Genomic DNA, 19785 nt, shown 5'->3' on the forward strand with positions numbered 1-19785 from the left:
GTTTTCAATTATACTTTCCCTGTGCACTCAAATATTTAGCACAAATAGCTCCATGGAGATGACAAAATGCAGATCAAACACAATTCAGTTCTTTCTTCTCCAGTATGTGTGATCTGTTTCCATGGAAATTTCATGTTGACCAGGAATTGTAGAAATACTATATGCAAACATATCTAAAAAGCAAACCTTTTTGGAGAATATTTGTGATTTAATTTGAGTCACTCCATTAAAACTGTTCAAATAAAAGAAGACTTTTTTTCTTTAGCATAGACCATTTTACAATTTTCCTTAGCTTTAATGTATTAGTCTAATAGATTTGGAGACTACAAGGACCTTAATTAGTCTTCTGATGAGAGTAAAATTAAATCTTATTTAGGTAAATGTATTCATTTGAAAAAGATGATGGACTTATTATGAGCAAGGTATTGTTGGGATGCTGAAAGGAATACAAAGATGTACATAATATGGTATAAAATGAGATGTCTGCAGTAAAGTTGACAATGTACTTTGGTGTGTAGAGGAGGAAGGGAATGTTTCTGATTGGGAAGATCAAGGAACTCTTCTTGGATAACACAGCATTTGAACTGGGTGTCTTGACCAATTGAGAAATTAAGGAGAGAGTCTTCCTGGTGAGGGAAACCACCTGAGCAACGGCACAAAGGTGGGAAAGCAGAGGGTACAAGTGGGGAATGATCAATCCAACTGGCTGAAGTGTAAATGAAACAGGGAGGTAAAATGAAAAGGAAAGTTGCAGGTAACTTTTGTAGGGCCTTGAATGCTGTGCTAATTTGGATACTGTGTTCAATAGCAGTAGTGTTCGTTTAGGCGCTAATAATCTGGACTATCAACAATAATTGAATATTGGGTAATGAGAAACTAAGAAACGGAGTAGATCACTATATTGAGAACCATGGTACTTGTAAGAACAGCAAAGTAGCTTGAAGAACTAGCAGGCTAAAAAATGGTTTGAGAGGACATCCATTGTGGTCCAGTGCTTAAGACTCCAAGTTTCTACTGCAAGGGGCACAGATTTGATCTCAGGTCAGGGAAATTCCAAATGCCACGCGGAACAGCCAAAAACAAAACAAAACAAACGAAAAAAAATGCTTTGAGAGATATAGTAGCTTTAAAACATGTTCACAAGTTTTTTTCAAAATTCCTTTCTTTTAAAGATGGACACTCCCAAGGAAATGGAAATAAAAAACTAAAACAGATAAATGGGACTTAATCAAACTTACAAGTTTTGCACAACAAAGTAAACTATAAAGAAAACAAAAAGACAAACAACAGACTGGGACAAAATATTTGCAAATGATGCAACTGACAAGAGCTTCATTTCTAAAACATACAAACAGCTCATACAACTTAATAACAACAAGAAAACAAAAAACTCAATCAAAAACTGGGCGGAAGACCTAAATATACATTTCTCCAAGTAAGACATGCAAATGGCCAACAGGGACATGAAAAAATGCCCAACATCAGTAATTGTTGCAGAAATGCAAATCAAAACTACAGTGATTCACACTGTTGTACAACAGAAACTAACACAATATTGTAAAGCAATTATACTCCAATGAAAAATTAAAATTTTATTTAATTGCAAAAAAAAGTGGCTGGACATAAAGTCTAAAGTAGGTAAAAGGGCATGTGAAACTATAAGGGGGTTAATGAACTAAGACTCTGAAACTGGGTCTTCTACAGCAACCATAATCTGTATCACACATTTCACATTTTATTCATAAACTACTGAAATTATCATGTAACTTTTTTTAGGGTGTGAGCCTAGTTGCCCTGACAATATCACAAACTCTGAGTAGTGATCATGGTTTATACTTTTTGTACTCTCTTAGCAACTAGCACATTGCTCCATTCTACATTTGTTGAATCAATGAATACAATCATTCCAGTATTCTGTGTATTTTCTACTGAATTTTTTTCTTCCTTCACAATAAGCCTCTGATTGAGGCTACAGATCTGCTCCTTTTAGAGAGTTGAATGTGTTCCAGCCTTGTCTCTAAGAGCCAGTATTTCTGGATGTTTTTAAGAAGCATTACATAGTGATGAAAAGGGGGACAATACCTAGTTGGTTAAAAATAATAAGCCTAATTATGCCTATGTGAATTAACTTGAAATAAATCTTGGATGATTTCTCTTCATTCTGACAAAAGTCACAATAAAAGTGAAACGGTTTGGGGAAAAACGGATAGATGAGCATTCTCTGGAAAACCAGGGGAGGCAGAAGCCCCCATTAGAAGAATCTCACAGAAGCTAGGACTTGAAGTGGCTCCCCAGTTGAATGGGACATTTCTGTATTCTTTACCTGGTGCACTCTTCTTTCAGTTGTTTTCCTGGAAGCAATAAGCTTGTTAAAGTCTGATAAAACTGTTGCAAATAGGCAAGAAGAAAAAAATGCAAGTAGGTTTCTAAATTACTGAATAGAGTCAGTGATTGCAATGATATTAGTATGTAAGTGGTTCTTCAGATCTTTACCACCTGCCTTTCTGCTCACACTCCAACTCACCTTTCCCTCAGTTCACATTTTTCTCTATCAGTTAGTGAATGAACATTTTGATGATAGAACCAAGAGGTTCAGTTTTGGAAGTCACTACCTTTGTTGATAGTTTACATAATCATTTGAAGGTTTTATTCAAATGTTAAATATTTAAAATCAAATATTTGAATATTTATTTTTATTAAAAGGAAGAGAAATTGGACTTCCCTGGTGGTCGAGTGGTTGGGAATCTGCCTGCCAATGCAGAGGACATGGGTTCAATCCCTGGTCCAGTAGGATTCCATGTGCTGCAGGGCAACAAAGCCCAAGTGCCGCAACTACTGAAACCCGTACACCTCAGATCCCATGCTCCACCACAATGAGAAGCCTGAGCACCACAAGTGGGGAGGAGCCCCCACTCACTGCAACTAGGGAAAGCCTGTGTGCAGCGATGCAGGCCCAGCGCAGCCAAATAAATAAATTGGAAAAATTAAAAAAATAAAATGCGGACAAACCAAAAATGAATGTGTTGATTCCAGTAAGAGCAAATTTAGGATTTATACATTCAGTACAATTTAGACAAAGGTGTAAATTATTTGACTGTCTAAAAGGACAGAACTTTGCCACAAACAGGGGCTCATTGTAAAGAAAAAGAAACCAATGAAAGAACACATAAAAAATGCTGGGACTAAATTACTAAAAATTGGGTCTGAAATTGAAGTATAATTAGGGATTGTATAATTTTTAAGTCTTCTATCATGTTAGTCCTACTTTCAGCCAAATAATATTTGTGGACAAAGAACTGTCTGTATTGTGTTGTTCTGTGTTCCAGTAGGTCACACTGGAGGGACCACAGAGACAGGTAAGCAGAACTGCAGGCCTCCCACCTCTGTTTTAGCTTCTGCCAAAATGAAGCTCATTTTCTGATTTACATTCTGGATTCTGAAAAAGATGTCTTGCAAAGAAAGAGTTTCCGTGCAACAAAACTCTGAAAATTATGGCCCTATCCTGATACAGTGTTTATACAAGAACATATAGTGGTTCAGTTTTTTGGAGGGACTACGTAGCTGCTGCTGCTAAGTCACTTCAGTTGTGTCCAACTTCTAAGCCATCACATTGTTTGACTCAGCAATTTTACCTCTAGCAATTGTTGTTGTTCGGTCACAAAGTCTTTGCGACCCCATGTACTGCAGCATGCCGGCTTCCCTGTCCATCACCAACTCCCGGAGTCCACCCAAACCCATGTCCATTGAGTTGGTGATGCCATCCAACTATCTCATTCTCTGTCGCCCCCTTCTCCTCCTGCCCTTAATCTTTCCCAGCACCAGGGTCTTTTCCAATGAGTTGGCTATTCATATTAGATTGCCAAATTATTAGAGCTTCAGCTTCAGCATCAGTCCTTCCAATGAATATTCAGGGTTGATTTCCTTTAGGTTTGACTGGTTTGATCTCCTTGCTATCCAAGGAACTCTCAAGAGTCTTCTCCAGCACCACAGTTTGAAAGCATCAATTCTTCAGCATTCAGCCTTCTTACCATGCAACTCTCACATCTGTACATGACTACTGGAAAAACCAAGCTTTGACTATATGAACTTTTGTTGGCAGAGTGAAGCCTCTGCTTTTTAATATGCTGTTTAGGTTTGTCATAGCTTTCCTTCCAAGGAGCAAGGATGTTTTAATTTCATGTATTTCATACAAATAATCATTCAAGGATAAAAAGATATATGTACAGGATTTTTATTGCAGCATTGTTCATAATAGCAAAAGGTTGAAAAATTGCAAGTATTTATACATATGGAATTGGTTACAGGAATAATGATATTCATGTATTGGGATATTACATATTCTTTTGAAAGAATGACATAGAAAGATGTCCAAGATATATTAAGCCTAAAAAGCAAGTTATAAAACATTATGTTTCCATTTGTAAGTCAAATAATGTCAACAAATAAAACCATTGCTTTGACATGTGCAAATGGGTAGGTGTTACCTTACTTCTCTCTCTTTTTGTTTGGCCATGCCCAGTGGCTTGTGGGATCTTAGTTTCCTGACCAGGAATCAAATCCAGTCTATTTGCAACAGAAGTACAGAGACCACCAGAGGGAATTCCCTTTACTCCTTAAAATTACTGAAAAATCATAAGTTTACTTATTTTAGTATCTTTATCATTGGGCTTCCCGGGTAGCTCAACTGGTAAAGAATCCACCTACAATGCAGGAGACCCTGGTTCGAGTCTTGGGTTGGGAAGTTCCCTTAGAAAAAAAGGGATAGGCTACCTACTCCAGTATTCTTGGACTTCCCTGGTGATGTAGATGATAAAGAATCTGCCTGCAATGCAGGAGACCTGGGTTGGAAAGATCCCCTGGAGGAGGGCATGGCAACCCACTCCAGTATTCCTGCTTGGACAGAGGAGCCTTGTGGGCTACAGTTCATGGGATCGCAAAGAATTGGGCACGACTGAACAACTAAGCACAGCATATCTTTCTCATTGGCAAGATATTTTCTTATTTAAGTACAAGATTGTGCATGCGTGCTAAGTCGCTTCAGTTGTGTCCGACCCTTTGAGACCCTTAGGAATGTAGCCTACCAGGCTCCTTTGTCCATGGGATTCTCCAGGCAAAAATTCTGGAGTGGGTTACCATGCCCTCCTCCAAGAAATCTTCCCAACCCAGGGATCTGAACCTGTGTCTCTTAGGTCTCCTGTGTTGAGACGTAGGTTCTTTACCACTAGTGCCACCTGGAAAGTCCAAATACAAGATTATCTTTATTCAACTTTGGAACCATGTTGGGGTTTTCCATAACCGCTCTGTCTGAAAGTCTAATTTCTTGTTATGAGTGATTAATTAAACTTATAGTATTGTGGGTTTTAGAGAGTGAGAAAAATAACTTTAAAGAGTTTTTGTAATTCTATAGGTTAAGAAGATTATCAACATCAACTTATGGAATTTAGTGACATGGTGTAACAAAAAATAAGTTGACCCCTCAAGCCCTCACAAACACAATATCTTAATCACATTCAAGACAACAGTGATTTTTGCAAATTGGCGCAAAAGGGATTTCCATAATTTAACCTTAGAGAGCTGCTCTGTCTTTGTTTTTCAGTCATTAATTGGGTTGACCAAAGATAACAAATTTTGTTCATACAAACATATTGCAAGGAACTGTGAAATCATGAGACTTTGTTGTTGTATGTGTGATCGTCTTTCATGCCTTAATTTCACATTGGAAGATTTCCTTTTCTCTGCCTCACTACCTCCATCACAGAAAAACACAGGGAAAAGGGGTGTTCAGAACACTGGATGTTTCCACAGACATGTGGGGCAGAATTGTCAGGATAAATTTTACAAATCAATTAAACCAACACTGTCAAAAGTAATAACAGAGAAATGAAAAGTATACATTCCTTGTCTCATTCCAAACCCTAACAGTGCATTGTAAGTGCTTTAAAGACAGTCCATTAGAAAACAGACCATGGTTTTACTTGCCTTATTTTAACTAGGAAGATTGCTATCTCACTCTATACATTTTGCTCCCTGGAGAGGTCACAATGGTGAGACCATGGAAGGCATAAGGAACGCTCATCATCTGGAAAGCAATTTAAAGCATAGGTTGTTGTACAACAGAGCTCAGGAAAATTCACAACGTCATAGACAGGAACAGGCTTAAGTAGGAACTTTACCAACCAAGAATCTGCAAGAGAAGGTATAGACAGAGGTCACACAGGGGCAAGGTGCTCTGTGGGACATGTCATAAGTGAGCATTCCGATGAAGGGACATCCTCTCTTCTTCCAGACCAAAGCTGTAAACATTCTTGTCAGTGGGGTTCATGCAGACCACTTGCTATCAGACTGTGTAGATGTCAACTGTCAAGAATTATCTGAGAGAGCCAGCTGCTTGTGTCTGGACTCCTTGGGTGTCCATGGGAAGCTGTGACCCCTCCTGCAGGGAGGGAGGAAGTCACCTGTGCCAAGGAAAGGGGAATTTGGAAGAAATAGGGAGACTGCTGGACACAGCTGGTCCGTTGTCCAGACAACCCAGAGTGGTCTCCTGAGGTCATCTGCAGACTATTCTGTTTCACCATTGGGACTGGTCAGACATCTCTTTACATTAAAAGACACACAGTTTAGAATTCTGTTTTTATTAAAAATTTAAAATGCTCGTTTCTGACACAATTGTTTGTAATCCTGAGAACCTTTTGAGGGGCTTCTGTTTTATGCCAATTTAAACAAAATTTAAATATTTTAAAAACTGGCCTTTAATTACGAATTTTAAAGATTCTTAAAGATTTCAATGCCCTTCTGGCTTTGGCTCTCAATATTTCTCCTTGGAGTTTTGTCACTTACTCATTGCCACCTGCTGGATAAAAAAAGAAGTGCAGCTGAACATTTGCCTTTTCCTTAACATACCTGTCAGCCCTTCTCAGTTTATAAATCAGACCCTGTCCTCCAAGGAGTGGCCCCTTATTGCCCCAGGTGAAGGCAGAGGAATGTAGTTCGGACTCAGGAAGAAAGAGGTTCTCTGACCTTTCCACTCCTGAGTGTGTTCTGCAACCTGCATTCATCCCTTCACCCCAGGGGTTGGGGGTGGGTAACTTGATGAACGGGATAGCAGCAGGTAAGTTCACTGACTGCTCCCGAGAGCCAAGAGAAGTGCCTGTGGTGATAATACTGGCTGCTCCCATACATCCGCTGTTGAGATCAGAGCAGTTTTGACAGGTTTCTGTACCCTGTGGACAGGTTGCTGCTGCTGCTGCTAAGTCGCTTCAGTTGTGTCTGACTCTGTGCGACCCCATAGACGGCAGCCCACCAGGCTCCCCCGTCCCTGGGATTCTCCTGGCAAGAACACTGGAGTGGGTTGCCATTTCCTCCTCCAATGCATGAAAGTGAAAACAGAAAGTGAAGTCGCTCAGTGGTCTCTGACTCTTAGTGACCCCATGGACTGCAGCCTACCAGGCTCCTCCGTCCATGGGATTTTCCAGGCAAGAGTACTGGAGTGGGGTGCTGACAGGTTAGGTTTACTTATTTAGGCTAATGTCAGATGACCTTAGGAATAAAAATTAGAGAAAGCTATTTTCAAGGCTATTCTTAAGATATAAAATTAGGCTTAAACAAGAGATTTGAAAACTTGTTCATCACAGACCACTAAAAGTTTTCATGGCTCCATGAACACCTTTAACTTTTTGTTTCAAGAATATTGTTGTTCAGTCACTAGGTCATGTCAGAGTCTGCGATCCCATGAACTGCAGCATGACTGTCTTCCTTGTCCTTCACTATTGAAAATTATTGTCCAAATCTGTCACCTTTCCTATTGAGCTCCAGTTCAGGTAACCACAGTGTGTCCCCCGGACCTCTCTCATCCCAGCCTGACAGGTCTCTGCTTCTGTCTTAGCCACCGCCAATCCATTTTCTCGCTGCAACCAGAACAATCATTATAAAATGCAGACGTAAGCATACCATTGCCATTTTTGAAGTCACGACTTTAATAAGCTTGGTGTGGGGGGTGGGGGCGCGTCCCTGGTGGCTCACTGGTAAAGAATCCACCTGCCAATGCAGGAGATACGGGTGCAATCCCTGATCTGGGAAGATCCCACATGCCTCAGAGCAACTAAGCCTGTGTGCCACAACTATTAAGCCTATGCTGTAGAACCCGAGAACAGCAAATACTGAAGCCCACATGCCACAGAGCCCAGGCTCTGCAACAAAAGCCACTGCAATAAGAAGTTCACGCACCACATCTAGGGAGTAGCCCCCACTCGCCGCAACCAGGAAAAAAGCCAGATCAGCAGTGAAGACCCAGCACAGCCTAAAGTAAATAAGTAAATAAATAATTAAAAAAAAAAAACTTTGGGGGCCACTCAGAGGCTGTCTTAGTCTCCCTCTTTCTTTTATTTTAACCTTTTCCTGTCATTTTCAATTCTTGCCATGTTAACCCACGTCCATTTCCCAAGCACCAGCCTCTCTGTCATTTCTAGGCCTTCACATGCGCATACTCACACACACTGCAGACTCTCTGACCAACTGGCTGACCTGTACTCACTCTTTAGACCTCAGATTCCTTTCACAAGAGGTGTCTGATCTCCCAAGGCTGGTGGGGCTCTGCTCCCAGTCCACACCAGGAAAGCTCCATTTTCACACTGTCTGTGAGGAACCATGTCCTCGTCACCACTCCATTTATACCGCACAGCTCTGGAGGGCAGGGAATGGGTCTTGTTTACTTTTGTATTCCCAGTGCCTAGTACTGTGCCTGGCAATAGTAGGTGTTCAAAAAACAAATGTTGCATGAATACATGAAATAGCATATTTGAGACACTTTTAATTTCCAAGAAAAAAAAATGTATGCTGTCAATTATACAGAGTAAATCAGAATCAATGTCTTTCTTTAAAACTAGGTTTTCTAATTAAAGAGAAATTCACAACTTACTCTCATAATTACTTTAAAAATACTGAGGCAAGAAATAAAAACGTACCCTGAGCCCATCATAAATGAAATGACTCATGAGACTCATTTAAATCTTTCTTTCCCCAAGACTTAATCAACAGAATGTATTACTTAAGAATGAGATTTTCACAAGACCAAATACTATTATGAAAAATAAGTGTGATTTTACACACTGATTAAAACTGGCCATATTTATCTAATCCATAATACTCTTTCCCACTAAAGAAACTGTCAAAATACTTTGAATAAAGTTGTAGAACACTTGTTTCTTTCTTTCTTTGTTTTTTAGTGGTTTTTTTTTTTTTTTTTTGAGCTTTTCTCATTTTTTAATCAATGACCACCTTATACAGCTTTGGAAATCTGGACAAAGAAGAGGCTGAGAAGAGGCCTGGTTCCATGTCTGAGGGTCTCTGAGTGAGTCTGCATCAGCCAGTGGGCCCCAACTAGGCCTGTCCATGGTTTGGGCACAGCAGTTTCCTGAGTAAGGGCCTGCCCCACCCTCAGGGTAGCACCCCAGTCAAAAAAAAAAAAAATCAAGGCCCTCTAGGCTTCAGCCTCTTTCCAAAGCCCTCAGGAAATTGGTTAGATTCTGAGCCCAGCCTGGGAGGAGGGAGTTTACAAAGGGCAGGCAGGATCAAGTACCCAGGGATCCCCGTGATTCCCAGGCACTCTCCTGCCCTTTCCTGACAAGGGAGCAAATAAATAGACCTCCAACTCAGGAACAGAGGTTTTGGAGCAGGGACACCCTCCCCTGGGAGTTAGTAATTAAGTCTCATGTTAAAAACAAACCATCCCCAGCCCCTGCCAGTGTCTACAAAATCCTAAAGGATTGGGTGAAGGGCTAGCCTGCCTGGGGGTATACAGCACCCAGCCCTGCAGGCTCGTGGAGGGGCTCTTATGTCTGTTCTGCAGCTCCTGGGGCTCCCGCCTCTTTGGGGGTGGCTCCAAGAAGACTGATGGTGGCTTCTTCATTGAGTAGGGAGAGGCAGAGACACCCACCGCCAGGAAGTGGTTCTTTTCTGAAACAATCTCCATAGGCCCCGGTGGTTGCCACGCACATCCAGGTCCCAGATAATGGAGGCACTTGACAAGCTGTGTCCAGGTGATGAAGTCATCATCTTTCTCATTCGGATAAAGGCCGTGTAGGTGTGGCCCTCTGTGCCTGGCAGGAACAGAGTCTTCACAAGGGTTCTTGCTGTGGTCGAGAACCTTGGCTTCATTGAGCAGCCTGTGAACTACCACTACATAAGCGTGCTTCTTCAGACTGTCCATGTTCCTGAGCTGGACACCTGGAACTGTGTTGAATTGTGCTTCTGGAAGTAATCCTTATGGAAGCAGCTGTTCATGTTGAGGCCAATGATGCCCAAGTGGTAGGATCAGGACACATAAGGGATGTTGCACTCTGTACCTTGGCATTGTTCCAGCATTGGCATCCACATATCCCAAGCCCAGAGCTTTTCCAGTGTGGACCCCTGGGGCTCAAGCTTCTCCTTGTACAAGGATTTCTGAGCACCCAGCCCAGCCTAGGCATGGTCTCCATATGGTACAGCAGTGCTGGGTCCTCAGCTGTGTGCTCATAGCCCTGGTCATTCCAGGGAGAGATCCAGTACAAGCTGTCGTCCTCCTCTAGCAGCTGGATGGACTGGCTCAGGAAACTGAAAATATCCACAGCAGTGTCCAGGTCCTCCTTCCAGAACCACAGCAAACCTGGCTTCCGGAAACAGGTTGAAAGTGGCAGTGAGGCTGGCCTCGTTGTGCTGAGACACAAGGGTATTCTTGACACTGACAGAAGTGTGCTGGATGCCCCTTGGACCAAACAGCAGCCACCACAGCAGTCGGTTCCTCATAGTAGCCATCGATGAAAACTGTTATCATTTGGGAAGACAACCCCTGGGCTGAGGGTAGAGAGCACAGCATCCTGTACAGGTAACTGGGCCAGTTCCCCGCAACGACAGCCACAGGTGCATTGAGGACCTTGTTGTCTGGGGTGGGTCAGGGCTGAACTGGGAAGGTGTGGGGTCCTTGCAGCTGTACATGTTCCCGTCGCCCTTGATTTTGCTGCAGAAGCAGCAGCTGTGACGGTTCAGCTCCATGTCTGCCCAGTGGCACATCTTCATCTCTGCCTCTTCAGCTGAGCTTAGTGGCACATCTGTCTTCAGCAGAACTGAACCCCCGCAGGAGGAGAGGGCAGGTGAGTCAGAATGTTTCTCCCCAAGGATAGGATCTCCTTTTCATCCCACAAAGGCCCAGGTCTCTCTCCAGCCCAGGGCAGGGCCAGCCTGACTGTCGCGCCTCCTCAGCAGAGCCTTGGCTGTGTCCTTGAGATGGAAGGAACCCGTGTCCTTAATAATGCAGGTGAACCCTTGGCCAGGTGCCATCATGTTGAGGAACAGCACCATGGCCTCATCTATATGAGGCACGTGCATGCCTGCTAAGTTGCTTCACTCGTGTCCTACTCTTTGTGACCCCATCGACTGTAGCCTGCCAGGCTCCCCTGCCCATGGGATTCTCCAGGTAAGAGAGTGGGTTGCCATGCCTTCCTCCAGGGGAATCTTCCCAACCTATGTACCGAACTCAGGTCTCCAATATTGCAGGCAGATTCTTCACCGTCTGAGCCACCAGGGAAGCCCAGGTCAGTTTCTACTTCCCGGTAAGACACCACTCCACTTTTTCCACACCTCAAAGGGCTTGATGAGGGGGCTGGGCTTCCAGTTATCCATGCTGTATTGGGGGGCGGAGGGGGCGGGGGTGCAGGGGTCGTCACCACTGTCCTGACCAACCCATACCTGCAGGAATGGCTCAGGGAGCCCAGGCCCCGCTGAGGCCCACACAGCTCTGCCCATCACACTGCAGCTTCCATCTACTCCACGCCCCTGGTGGCCCCACCCTGGCCCACACTTGTTTTTAAGAGGCCAAAAAGCAGGACAAGTTTAAATTCTTGGCCTCCAAATCAAATTTTGGAAAGACTTAACAGCATCAAAATTACATTATTGTTAGTCATGCCTATTCTTCTCCTATCGTTGGGGCCCCCAAATACCCCTAAATGCTGTAGGACTCCAGCTCTAGCTGTGAAGCTGACACAGTTCTGTGCCCTGGCACGTGGCAAGGACTCTGAGATCACAACCTGGTTTCATGATGAGGAGATAATGACTGTAAGTGATGAATGGTAAGGGCTTTATGTTCTGTCTGCAAATCATGATGGGAATCTCATGGTACAAGATATAAAACAACTTGTTCTCAAATATTGCTTTGCCATCTCCACTGCTCATTAATTTTGTGGGAGTTTCTGGATAGAAGACAAACACTTATATGAACGACTCACAAATATTATTATACAAGTCTTTGGAAAATGCAATTCTATTGTTATATTTGAAAATAGTCATTGCCTTTCTTTGTTTTCCAGAGATAAATATGTTTTCCAAGGACAGCAAAGGAAAAATGCAAAAAGATACCTCCTGGTATTCTCGTGGGAGCTTCCCTTTAGCTATTAATACAAAAATGTCAGTGTAGTAGGCTAGGTGATGGCCCTGGAGATATCAGGTCAAACACCCGGAACCTGTAAATGCTGCTTTATCTGGATAAAGGGACTTTGCAGATGTGGGGTTTCTTTTTTTTCTTTCAGATTTCTTTTCAGATGGGGAGATAATCCTGGATTATTGGTTGTCCTAAATGCCATCACATACATTTTTGTAAGAGAGAGGGAGACAGATATTTGACAGAGACATAGTGAAGGTGTTGTGAAGATGGAGGCAAAGAGTGGAGTGATGTCATCACAAGCAAGGAATGTCACCAGGAGTTGGAAGAGACAAGGAACGAATCTTTCCCTAAAACCACCAGAGCAAGAAGGCCCTGTAACACCTTGATTTTTGACCCAGTGACACTGATTTCACACTTCTGGCCTCCAAAACCATGAGAGACTGTTTGTAGTGATATGTGACACAGCCGCAGGAAACTGATACAACCAGGGTTACCGAGGGGCTACATGGGCTTCCCTGGTGGCTCAGTGGTAAAGAATCCATCTTCAATGCAGGTGACACAGGTTCAGTCTCTGGATCGGGAAGATCCCCTGGAGAAGGCAATGGCAACCCACTCCACTATTCTTGCCTGGAAAATCTCGTGGACACAGGAACCTTGCCGACTACAGTCCGCGGGAGCTCAAAAAAGTCAAACACGACTTAGCAACTAAACAACAACATGGAGATAAATGTTTATTTTAGTGGATTTTGATTATAATCCTGAGGATTCATTCAACAAATACTGATCACTTACCATGTGTGACTAGACTATAAGCTCCACTGGGCAAAGATTTTTGTTTAGTTCACTATATGCTCAGCACCTGGAACAGTGCTTGGCACATAGCAGATGCTCATAAATATTTTGGAATGATATTTGCTTGCCTCTCTTCTAGGCCCAAGGACACAGCAGTGAACAATGTAGATGACATCTCTGCATTTGGGACGCTTACATGTTAGTGGAGAAGAGACAATAAATACACAAATAAATATGTTACATTATAGTAATGATCAATGCTCTATGGGAAAAGCAGAGTAAGAGAGACTGGGAATGTGAAGTGGTGCCTTTTTAGATATAGAAGTTAGAAAAGGCTTATCAGAGGTGACATTTGAACAGAAGCCTGAATGAGGTGAGAGAGCAAGTCTGGTGACAATCTGGGGAAAATGTTATAGGTATAAGGACAGGCATGTGCAAAGGTCCTGTGGTGGTTAAAGGTTTGGTGTGTTGGAGGAACAGGAGGACCAGCAAGACAGCCAGTGTGGCTTTGGAGCGGAATGTCTAACAATGGGGCTCCGGGAAATTAGATCAGAGAGGTGGGCACAGCAGGATCTAGATCATAAGGGACCTTTTTTTGGTTAGGACTTGAGGTAGGTATATCTAATTCTCTGCCAAGAATTTATTTATTGTTCAGTTGCTAAGTTGTGTCTGACTCTTTGCAACCCCATGGACTGCAGCATGCCAGGCTTCCCTGTCCTTCACTATCTCCTGAAGTTCAAACTCATGTCCACTGAGTTGATGATATCATCCAACCATCTCATCCTCCATCACCTGCTTCTTCTCTTGCTCACAATCTTCCCTAGTATCAGGGTCTTTTTCCAACGAGTTGGCTCTTTTTATCAGGTGACCAAAGTATTGGAGCTTTAGCTTCAGCATCAGTCCTTCCAATGAATATTCAGTGTTGATTTCCTTTAGGATTGACTGGTTTGATCTCCTTCCTTTCCAAAGGACTCTCAAGAGTGTTCTCCAGCACCACAATTCAAAAGCATCAATTCTTCGATCCAACTCTCACATCTGTACATGACTACTGGAAAAACCACAGCTTTGACTTTTGTTGGCAAAGTGATGTGTCTGTTTTTTAATACTAGTTTAATGACTAGTTTGTCATAGCTTTTCTTCCAAGGAGCAAACGTCTTTTAATATCATGGCTATAGTCACTGTCCACAGTGATTTTGGAATACAAGAAAATAAAATCTGTCACTGTTTACACTTTTTCCCCATTTATTTGCCATGAAGTGATGAGACCAGATGCCATGATCTTCATTTTTTGAATGTTGAATTTTAAATCAGCCTTTCTACTCTCCTCTTTCAGCCTCATCAAGAGGCTCTTTAGTTCCTTTTCGCTTTCTGCCATTAGAGTGGTATCATTTGCATACCTGAGTTGTTGCTATTTCTCCCAGAAATCTTGATTCCAGGTTGGAATTCATCCACCCTGGCATTTCACATGATGTACTCTGCATATAAGTTAAATAAGTAGGGTGACAATATACAACCTTGATGTACTCCTTTCCCAATTTTGAACAAGCCCATTGTTCCATGTCCGGTTCTGTTGCATCTTGACCCACATACAGCTTTCTCAGGGATAGGTAAGGTGGTATGGTATTTCCATCTCTTTAAGAATTTTCCTCCACCAAGAATTTATAAGTGATCACAGATTTTCTGACTTTAACTAGTTAAGATAAATGTTTTCACTTATCTACCTTTCTCCTCATCCTTTTCTCCTTCCAGGCCCTAAGTTTTAAGTTTGTTGTTTGGCTTTATGGATGGATGGTGAGTTAGGTTGTCTCTTTTAGTGGGAGCAGAGACTGGATTTACAAAGGCTGTTAATAGTATTGTCTTTGAATGAGTAGCACTGTTGTTCATCATGACACATTAAAAGTATATGAAAGATTCTGCTCAGACCCTGCTTGGTGAGAGGAATTGGAAAAGACTTGCTCTGTGGGATAAATTATTTCCAGAATTCATTTCAAACAGAACATATGATTACTTGCAAAGGTTAAAATGACTTCCCTCGTACAGAAAACACTACAATGCACAGGACTTTTCTCTGTAGCTAGGTCATTTATGTGATAGTATTATTTTCATTACTCAATCCCCTCCCCTTTCCCAGTGGTTTCTGTCAGAAATGGACATTAGTCATCTAAGTTAGGATTTGCATTATTACTGGCTAAAAATATTCTAACGAATAACACTAATGTTGGGAAAATTACTTAACAGTCCAGCATCAAGTGCTCTAACCTATAAAACAGGAGTGATTCCGTTTGCCCTATCTACTCAATATACTCACTGAAAAAGTGCTCTTTTTATTTTTCAAAATAGACTATATCCAGAAGATGGTATTGTGTCAAAACAAAGAAAATTAAGTTGAGTAGCTTGGGGCATTTCCTATAAACCATTAGAGTACTGTCAAATTTGCAAATAATAGAAACTATTTTCTTTTTTAAACAACTATTTCAAATACATGCATTCAATGAGTATCACAGAATTAGCACCATTGTCAATTTTTGCCTTTATTCAGTCATTCAACCAATATTTATTGAGCACCCACAATGCACCAGGTACAGTAACTGGCAAAATGGTCACAGGCCCTGCCCTCGGAGAGCTTCAGAGCCCAAACACTTACAGATCCATCTCAGAAGTGACTTCTGAGCAAGGTGAGAACACCAGTCTGGTTATTTTGCTGTTAGTTTTTTTTTGAAATGAATGCCACTACTTTAACTACTTATCTTATTCACTAGTCTTGTCAAGTTACTTTTGTCAGTGTTTTAAAAAATTAACTTGTTCTCAAAGAAGAAATATTTGACACCACTGAGATACTCAAAAGAATACACCCTAAGCTCAGAAATCAATTTCAAACCAGAAGGAGTGTTCTAAGTATGTGCTTATCCACAGTGGCTCAAAATATACTGAGAACTATTCCTCTGAAGGAGCCATCACTTCTTAAATAAATGCATGTTGAGGTTCTATTTTAAAACTCATGTTACTATTTTTAGCCCCTGCTTAAGAATCTGGCGTTACTTTACATGGAGCAGGCTTCAGATATGGCAGTGACTGCAGTTGCTCCTTATTATTCTGTCAGTGTCATTGTGAAATCTTCACATTAAACATCTGGGGAATGGCAACAGGAACCATGTCTTAAAATCAGAGGAAAGATAAATGGTCTTGAAATTTTAATAATAGTTCTCAGTTTTTATTTAGAAACAAATCTCTAGGGAAAGCATTATGAGTAATTGATTTGAAAAAATTTAAATTGTGTATTTTTCACATGAAAGCAATTTTGCTTTCCACATCTTTATTTGAAAGAGTCAAATCTCACATTTGTCAGATGAAATTGCTGCTTAAATTATCTGAGATGATTTTCACATTCTTTTATGGAAATCAAATTTTGTGAGGTTGTAGAATTACTTTAGAAATGACTGTGGAGTGTTCACTCTTCCAGGAGAGATTGCTAATTGGAGTTGAAGCATTATTAATAAACATCCTCCTGAAAGTACTCAAGCTAACCCAAAGCCCAGACAAAAATTAAGCAAAGTAAGTTAGTTCTTGAAATGAAACTCTTGAAACCCCAACTTGAGAAGATAAAGAACCAGGAAAAAAAACATATAGAAAAAAGAAAAAATTGACAGAGTATTAAAATGACAGAATACTTATTAGAAGAAGTATTTTTTAACTACATATTTAGTTTTTCAATTACACACATGGCATAGATTATACTATAGTTTTGAAGTATATCTGTTCATTGTGTCTCTCACTGCTTGAAAATGTAAAACAGAAAAATTTCCACGTGCTTGCACCTCACATGTGCAGAGCTCCACACTGAGACGCCTGCTCGGCCACCTCCAGGGAGGGCTGTCCAGAGTGAGGGACACATGGCCATGCAAGAGTCAGCTGCCTCTGACGTTGCCCTTTGTTGCCAGGTGAAGTGCAGGCCCAATGCTGCTAGACATTCCAGATGTTCAGAAGACCACTGTCTTGGTTGGGCTTTCCCCAAAGCAGACCCTGGGATGAAGATTTGGGTACAAGTATTTATTTGAAAGGTGATCCCAGGATACTCAGTGGAGAGGGGCAGCTGCCATCTGACAACCACTGAAAGGAGGGAGAGCAAAAATTGCCTTGTTTTCAAAGGAAGTATTTTGAGATTTTAGTTGTTAACAGTAAACATATTTAAAGCTTCTTAGTAATTGTTTACAGACAATGGAAAAAATTTTCTAACAATGAGCTGAACCCAGGATTTAAGGTAGGCTCTTTTTTTTTAGGCATAGAATGTGCTATCCAGGAAACTACAGCATTACTATATCTGGGATGCACGATAAGAATAAGTTCAGGTAGGCTTAGAGGGGAAAGGTAAGTTGTTACTCCTGGGGGAGGAGAAGGGACTACATCATTAAAATGACACGTGAAAGTGAATTCCCTGGCCATTCAGTGGTTAGGACTTGGTGCTTTCAATTCCCAGGCCAGTGTTCAAGTCCCGGTCAGGGCACTAAGATCCTGCAAGCCACAAGGCACAGCCAAAAAAAAAAAAAGTAAGGTGTGAAAAGCACAACACGATAGATGGGTATATGGGGTGGGGCGGGATGGATGATGCCTAATCACAAGGTAGTTGTATATAGATAACATGTTGACTTCCTTTTAAATAAGAATTTTCAAATGGCTTGATCCTCTAGTTCCTTTTTAAGAACTATGGTAACTCCATATCTGGCCTAAAATGTATAAAAATCATGAAAAGTTCCCCAGGGCTGCAGAGACTGATTAAACTTGTTAGTGTGCTGAATTTGAGGGCCGCTGCCTCTCCTTGGCTCCCTTCTCAGCATTTTCCACGTTAACAGACCCCCCTTCCCACCACCAGTAAATGGTTTACTTACTTCTGCCTTTGAGGCAATGGCACCCCACTCCAGTACTCTTGCCTGGAAAATCCCATGGACGGAGGGCCTGGTGGGCTGTAGTCCATGGGGTCGCTAAGAGTCCGACACGACTGAGCGACTTCAGTTTCACGTTGAGTTGTAAAATAATTCTTGTGTGCTAAGTCACTTCAGTCATGTCTGACTCTTTGCGGCCCTATGGACTGTAGCCTGCTGGGCTTCTCTATCCATGGGATTCTCCAGGCAAGAATACTGGAGTGGGTTGCCATGCCCTCCTCCAGGGGATCTTCCTGACCCAGAGATTGAACATGCATCTCTTGCATCTCCTGCACTGGCGGGTGAATTCTTTACCACTAGTGCCAACTGGGAAGCCAACCTCCCTAACCCGTTTTATCCCAAGTCTTTCCCATTTCAGCAAGTGGCAATTCCATCTTCTAGTGGCTCAATCTAGAAACTTCATCTGTGGACTCATCAATTTCTTTCACATTCCACCTTAAATTTCTTTTAATGTCACCTTTAAAATGATCCAGAATCTGAATATTTCTCATTATTGCCTCTATTACTACATTGGTCCAAGCCACCATCATCTCTCATTTGGATGACTGGATCATTGAAACCACCCTCCCTGGTCTCCTATGCACCAGCCAGAGTGGCCATTTCAAACTCAAGTCCCTCTTCAGTTCTCAGCACTTGCAGAGCACCCCATCTCATTTAAAACAAAATACAAAGGCCTCTTACTGTGGTGTAGAAGGCTCCAGGGAATCTGGGCCCCACTATTTTCCTTAACCTCACATCTTATAACTCTCTGTCCCTCATTGCTCTGGCCTCACTGGTTTCCTTGTAGTTCTTCAAAACCCCAGGCTCACTCCCACCTCAGGGCCACTGGACTTGCTGTTCCTTTATCTGAGATGCCCTTTGCAGTTATCCACACACTTTATGACCAACCTAGACAGCATATTAAAAAGCAGAGACGTTACTTTGCCAACAAAGGTCCGTCTAGTCAAGGCTATGGTTTTTCCAGTGGTCATATATGGATGTGAGATTTGGACTATAAAGAAAGCTGAGCGCCGAAGAATTGATGCTTTTGAACTGTGGTGTTGGAGAAGACTCTTGAGAGTCCCTTGGACTGCAAGGAGATCCAACCAGTCCATCCTAAAGGAGATCAGTCCTGAGTGCTCATTGGAAGGACTGATGTTGAAGCTGAAACTCCAATACTTTGGCCGCCTGATGTGAAAAGCTGACTCACTTGAAAAGACCCTGATGCTGGGAAAGATTGAAGGCAGGAGGAAAAGGGGACGACAGAGGATGAGATGGTTGGATGGCATCACTGACTCAATAGACATGGGTTTAGGTGGACGCCGGAGTTGGTGATGGACAGGGAGGCCTGGCATGCTGCAGTCCATTGGGTCGCAAAGAGTTGGACATGACTGAGCAACTGAACTGAACTGATACAGTGCTTACTTTCTTCATGTTTTTGCTCAAGTGCTGCTTTATTGGAAAAGCCTTCCTTGACTCTAATTTTCCCCAGTCATTTATTACCCCCTTACCTTGCTTTATTTTTCTTTATTCATCAGCTGACATAATGTTTTAATATATATTATTAAAATTTTTCATTGAAGGATAATTGATTTACAGAATTGTGTTGTTTTCTGCCAAACATCAACATGAATCAACTATAGGTATACATGTCTCCTCCCTCTTGAA

General features: G+C 42.0%; 1 pseudogene; it reads right to left on the bottom strand.

The window, feature by feature from the left end:
• Positions 1 to 9827: 9827 nt before the first annotated feature.
• On the bottom strand, positions 9828 to 11734 carry LOC109565574 (protein O-linked-mannose beta-1,2-N-acetylglucosaminyltransferase 1 pseudogene; annotated as a pseudogene).
• Positions 11735 to 19785: the final 8051 nt, after the last annotated feature.

Source organism: Bos indicus, chromosome 11 (assembly GCF_029378745.1).
Source record: "Bos indicus isolate NIAB-ARS_2022 breed Sahiwal x Tharparkar chromosome 11, NIAB-ARS_B.indTharparkar_mat_pri_1.0, whole genome shotgun sequence".
Lineage (NCBI taxonomy): Eukaryota > Metazoa > Chordata > Mammalia > Artiodactyla > Bovidae > Bos > Bos indicus.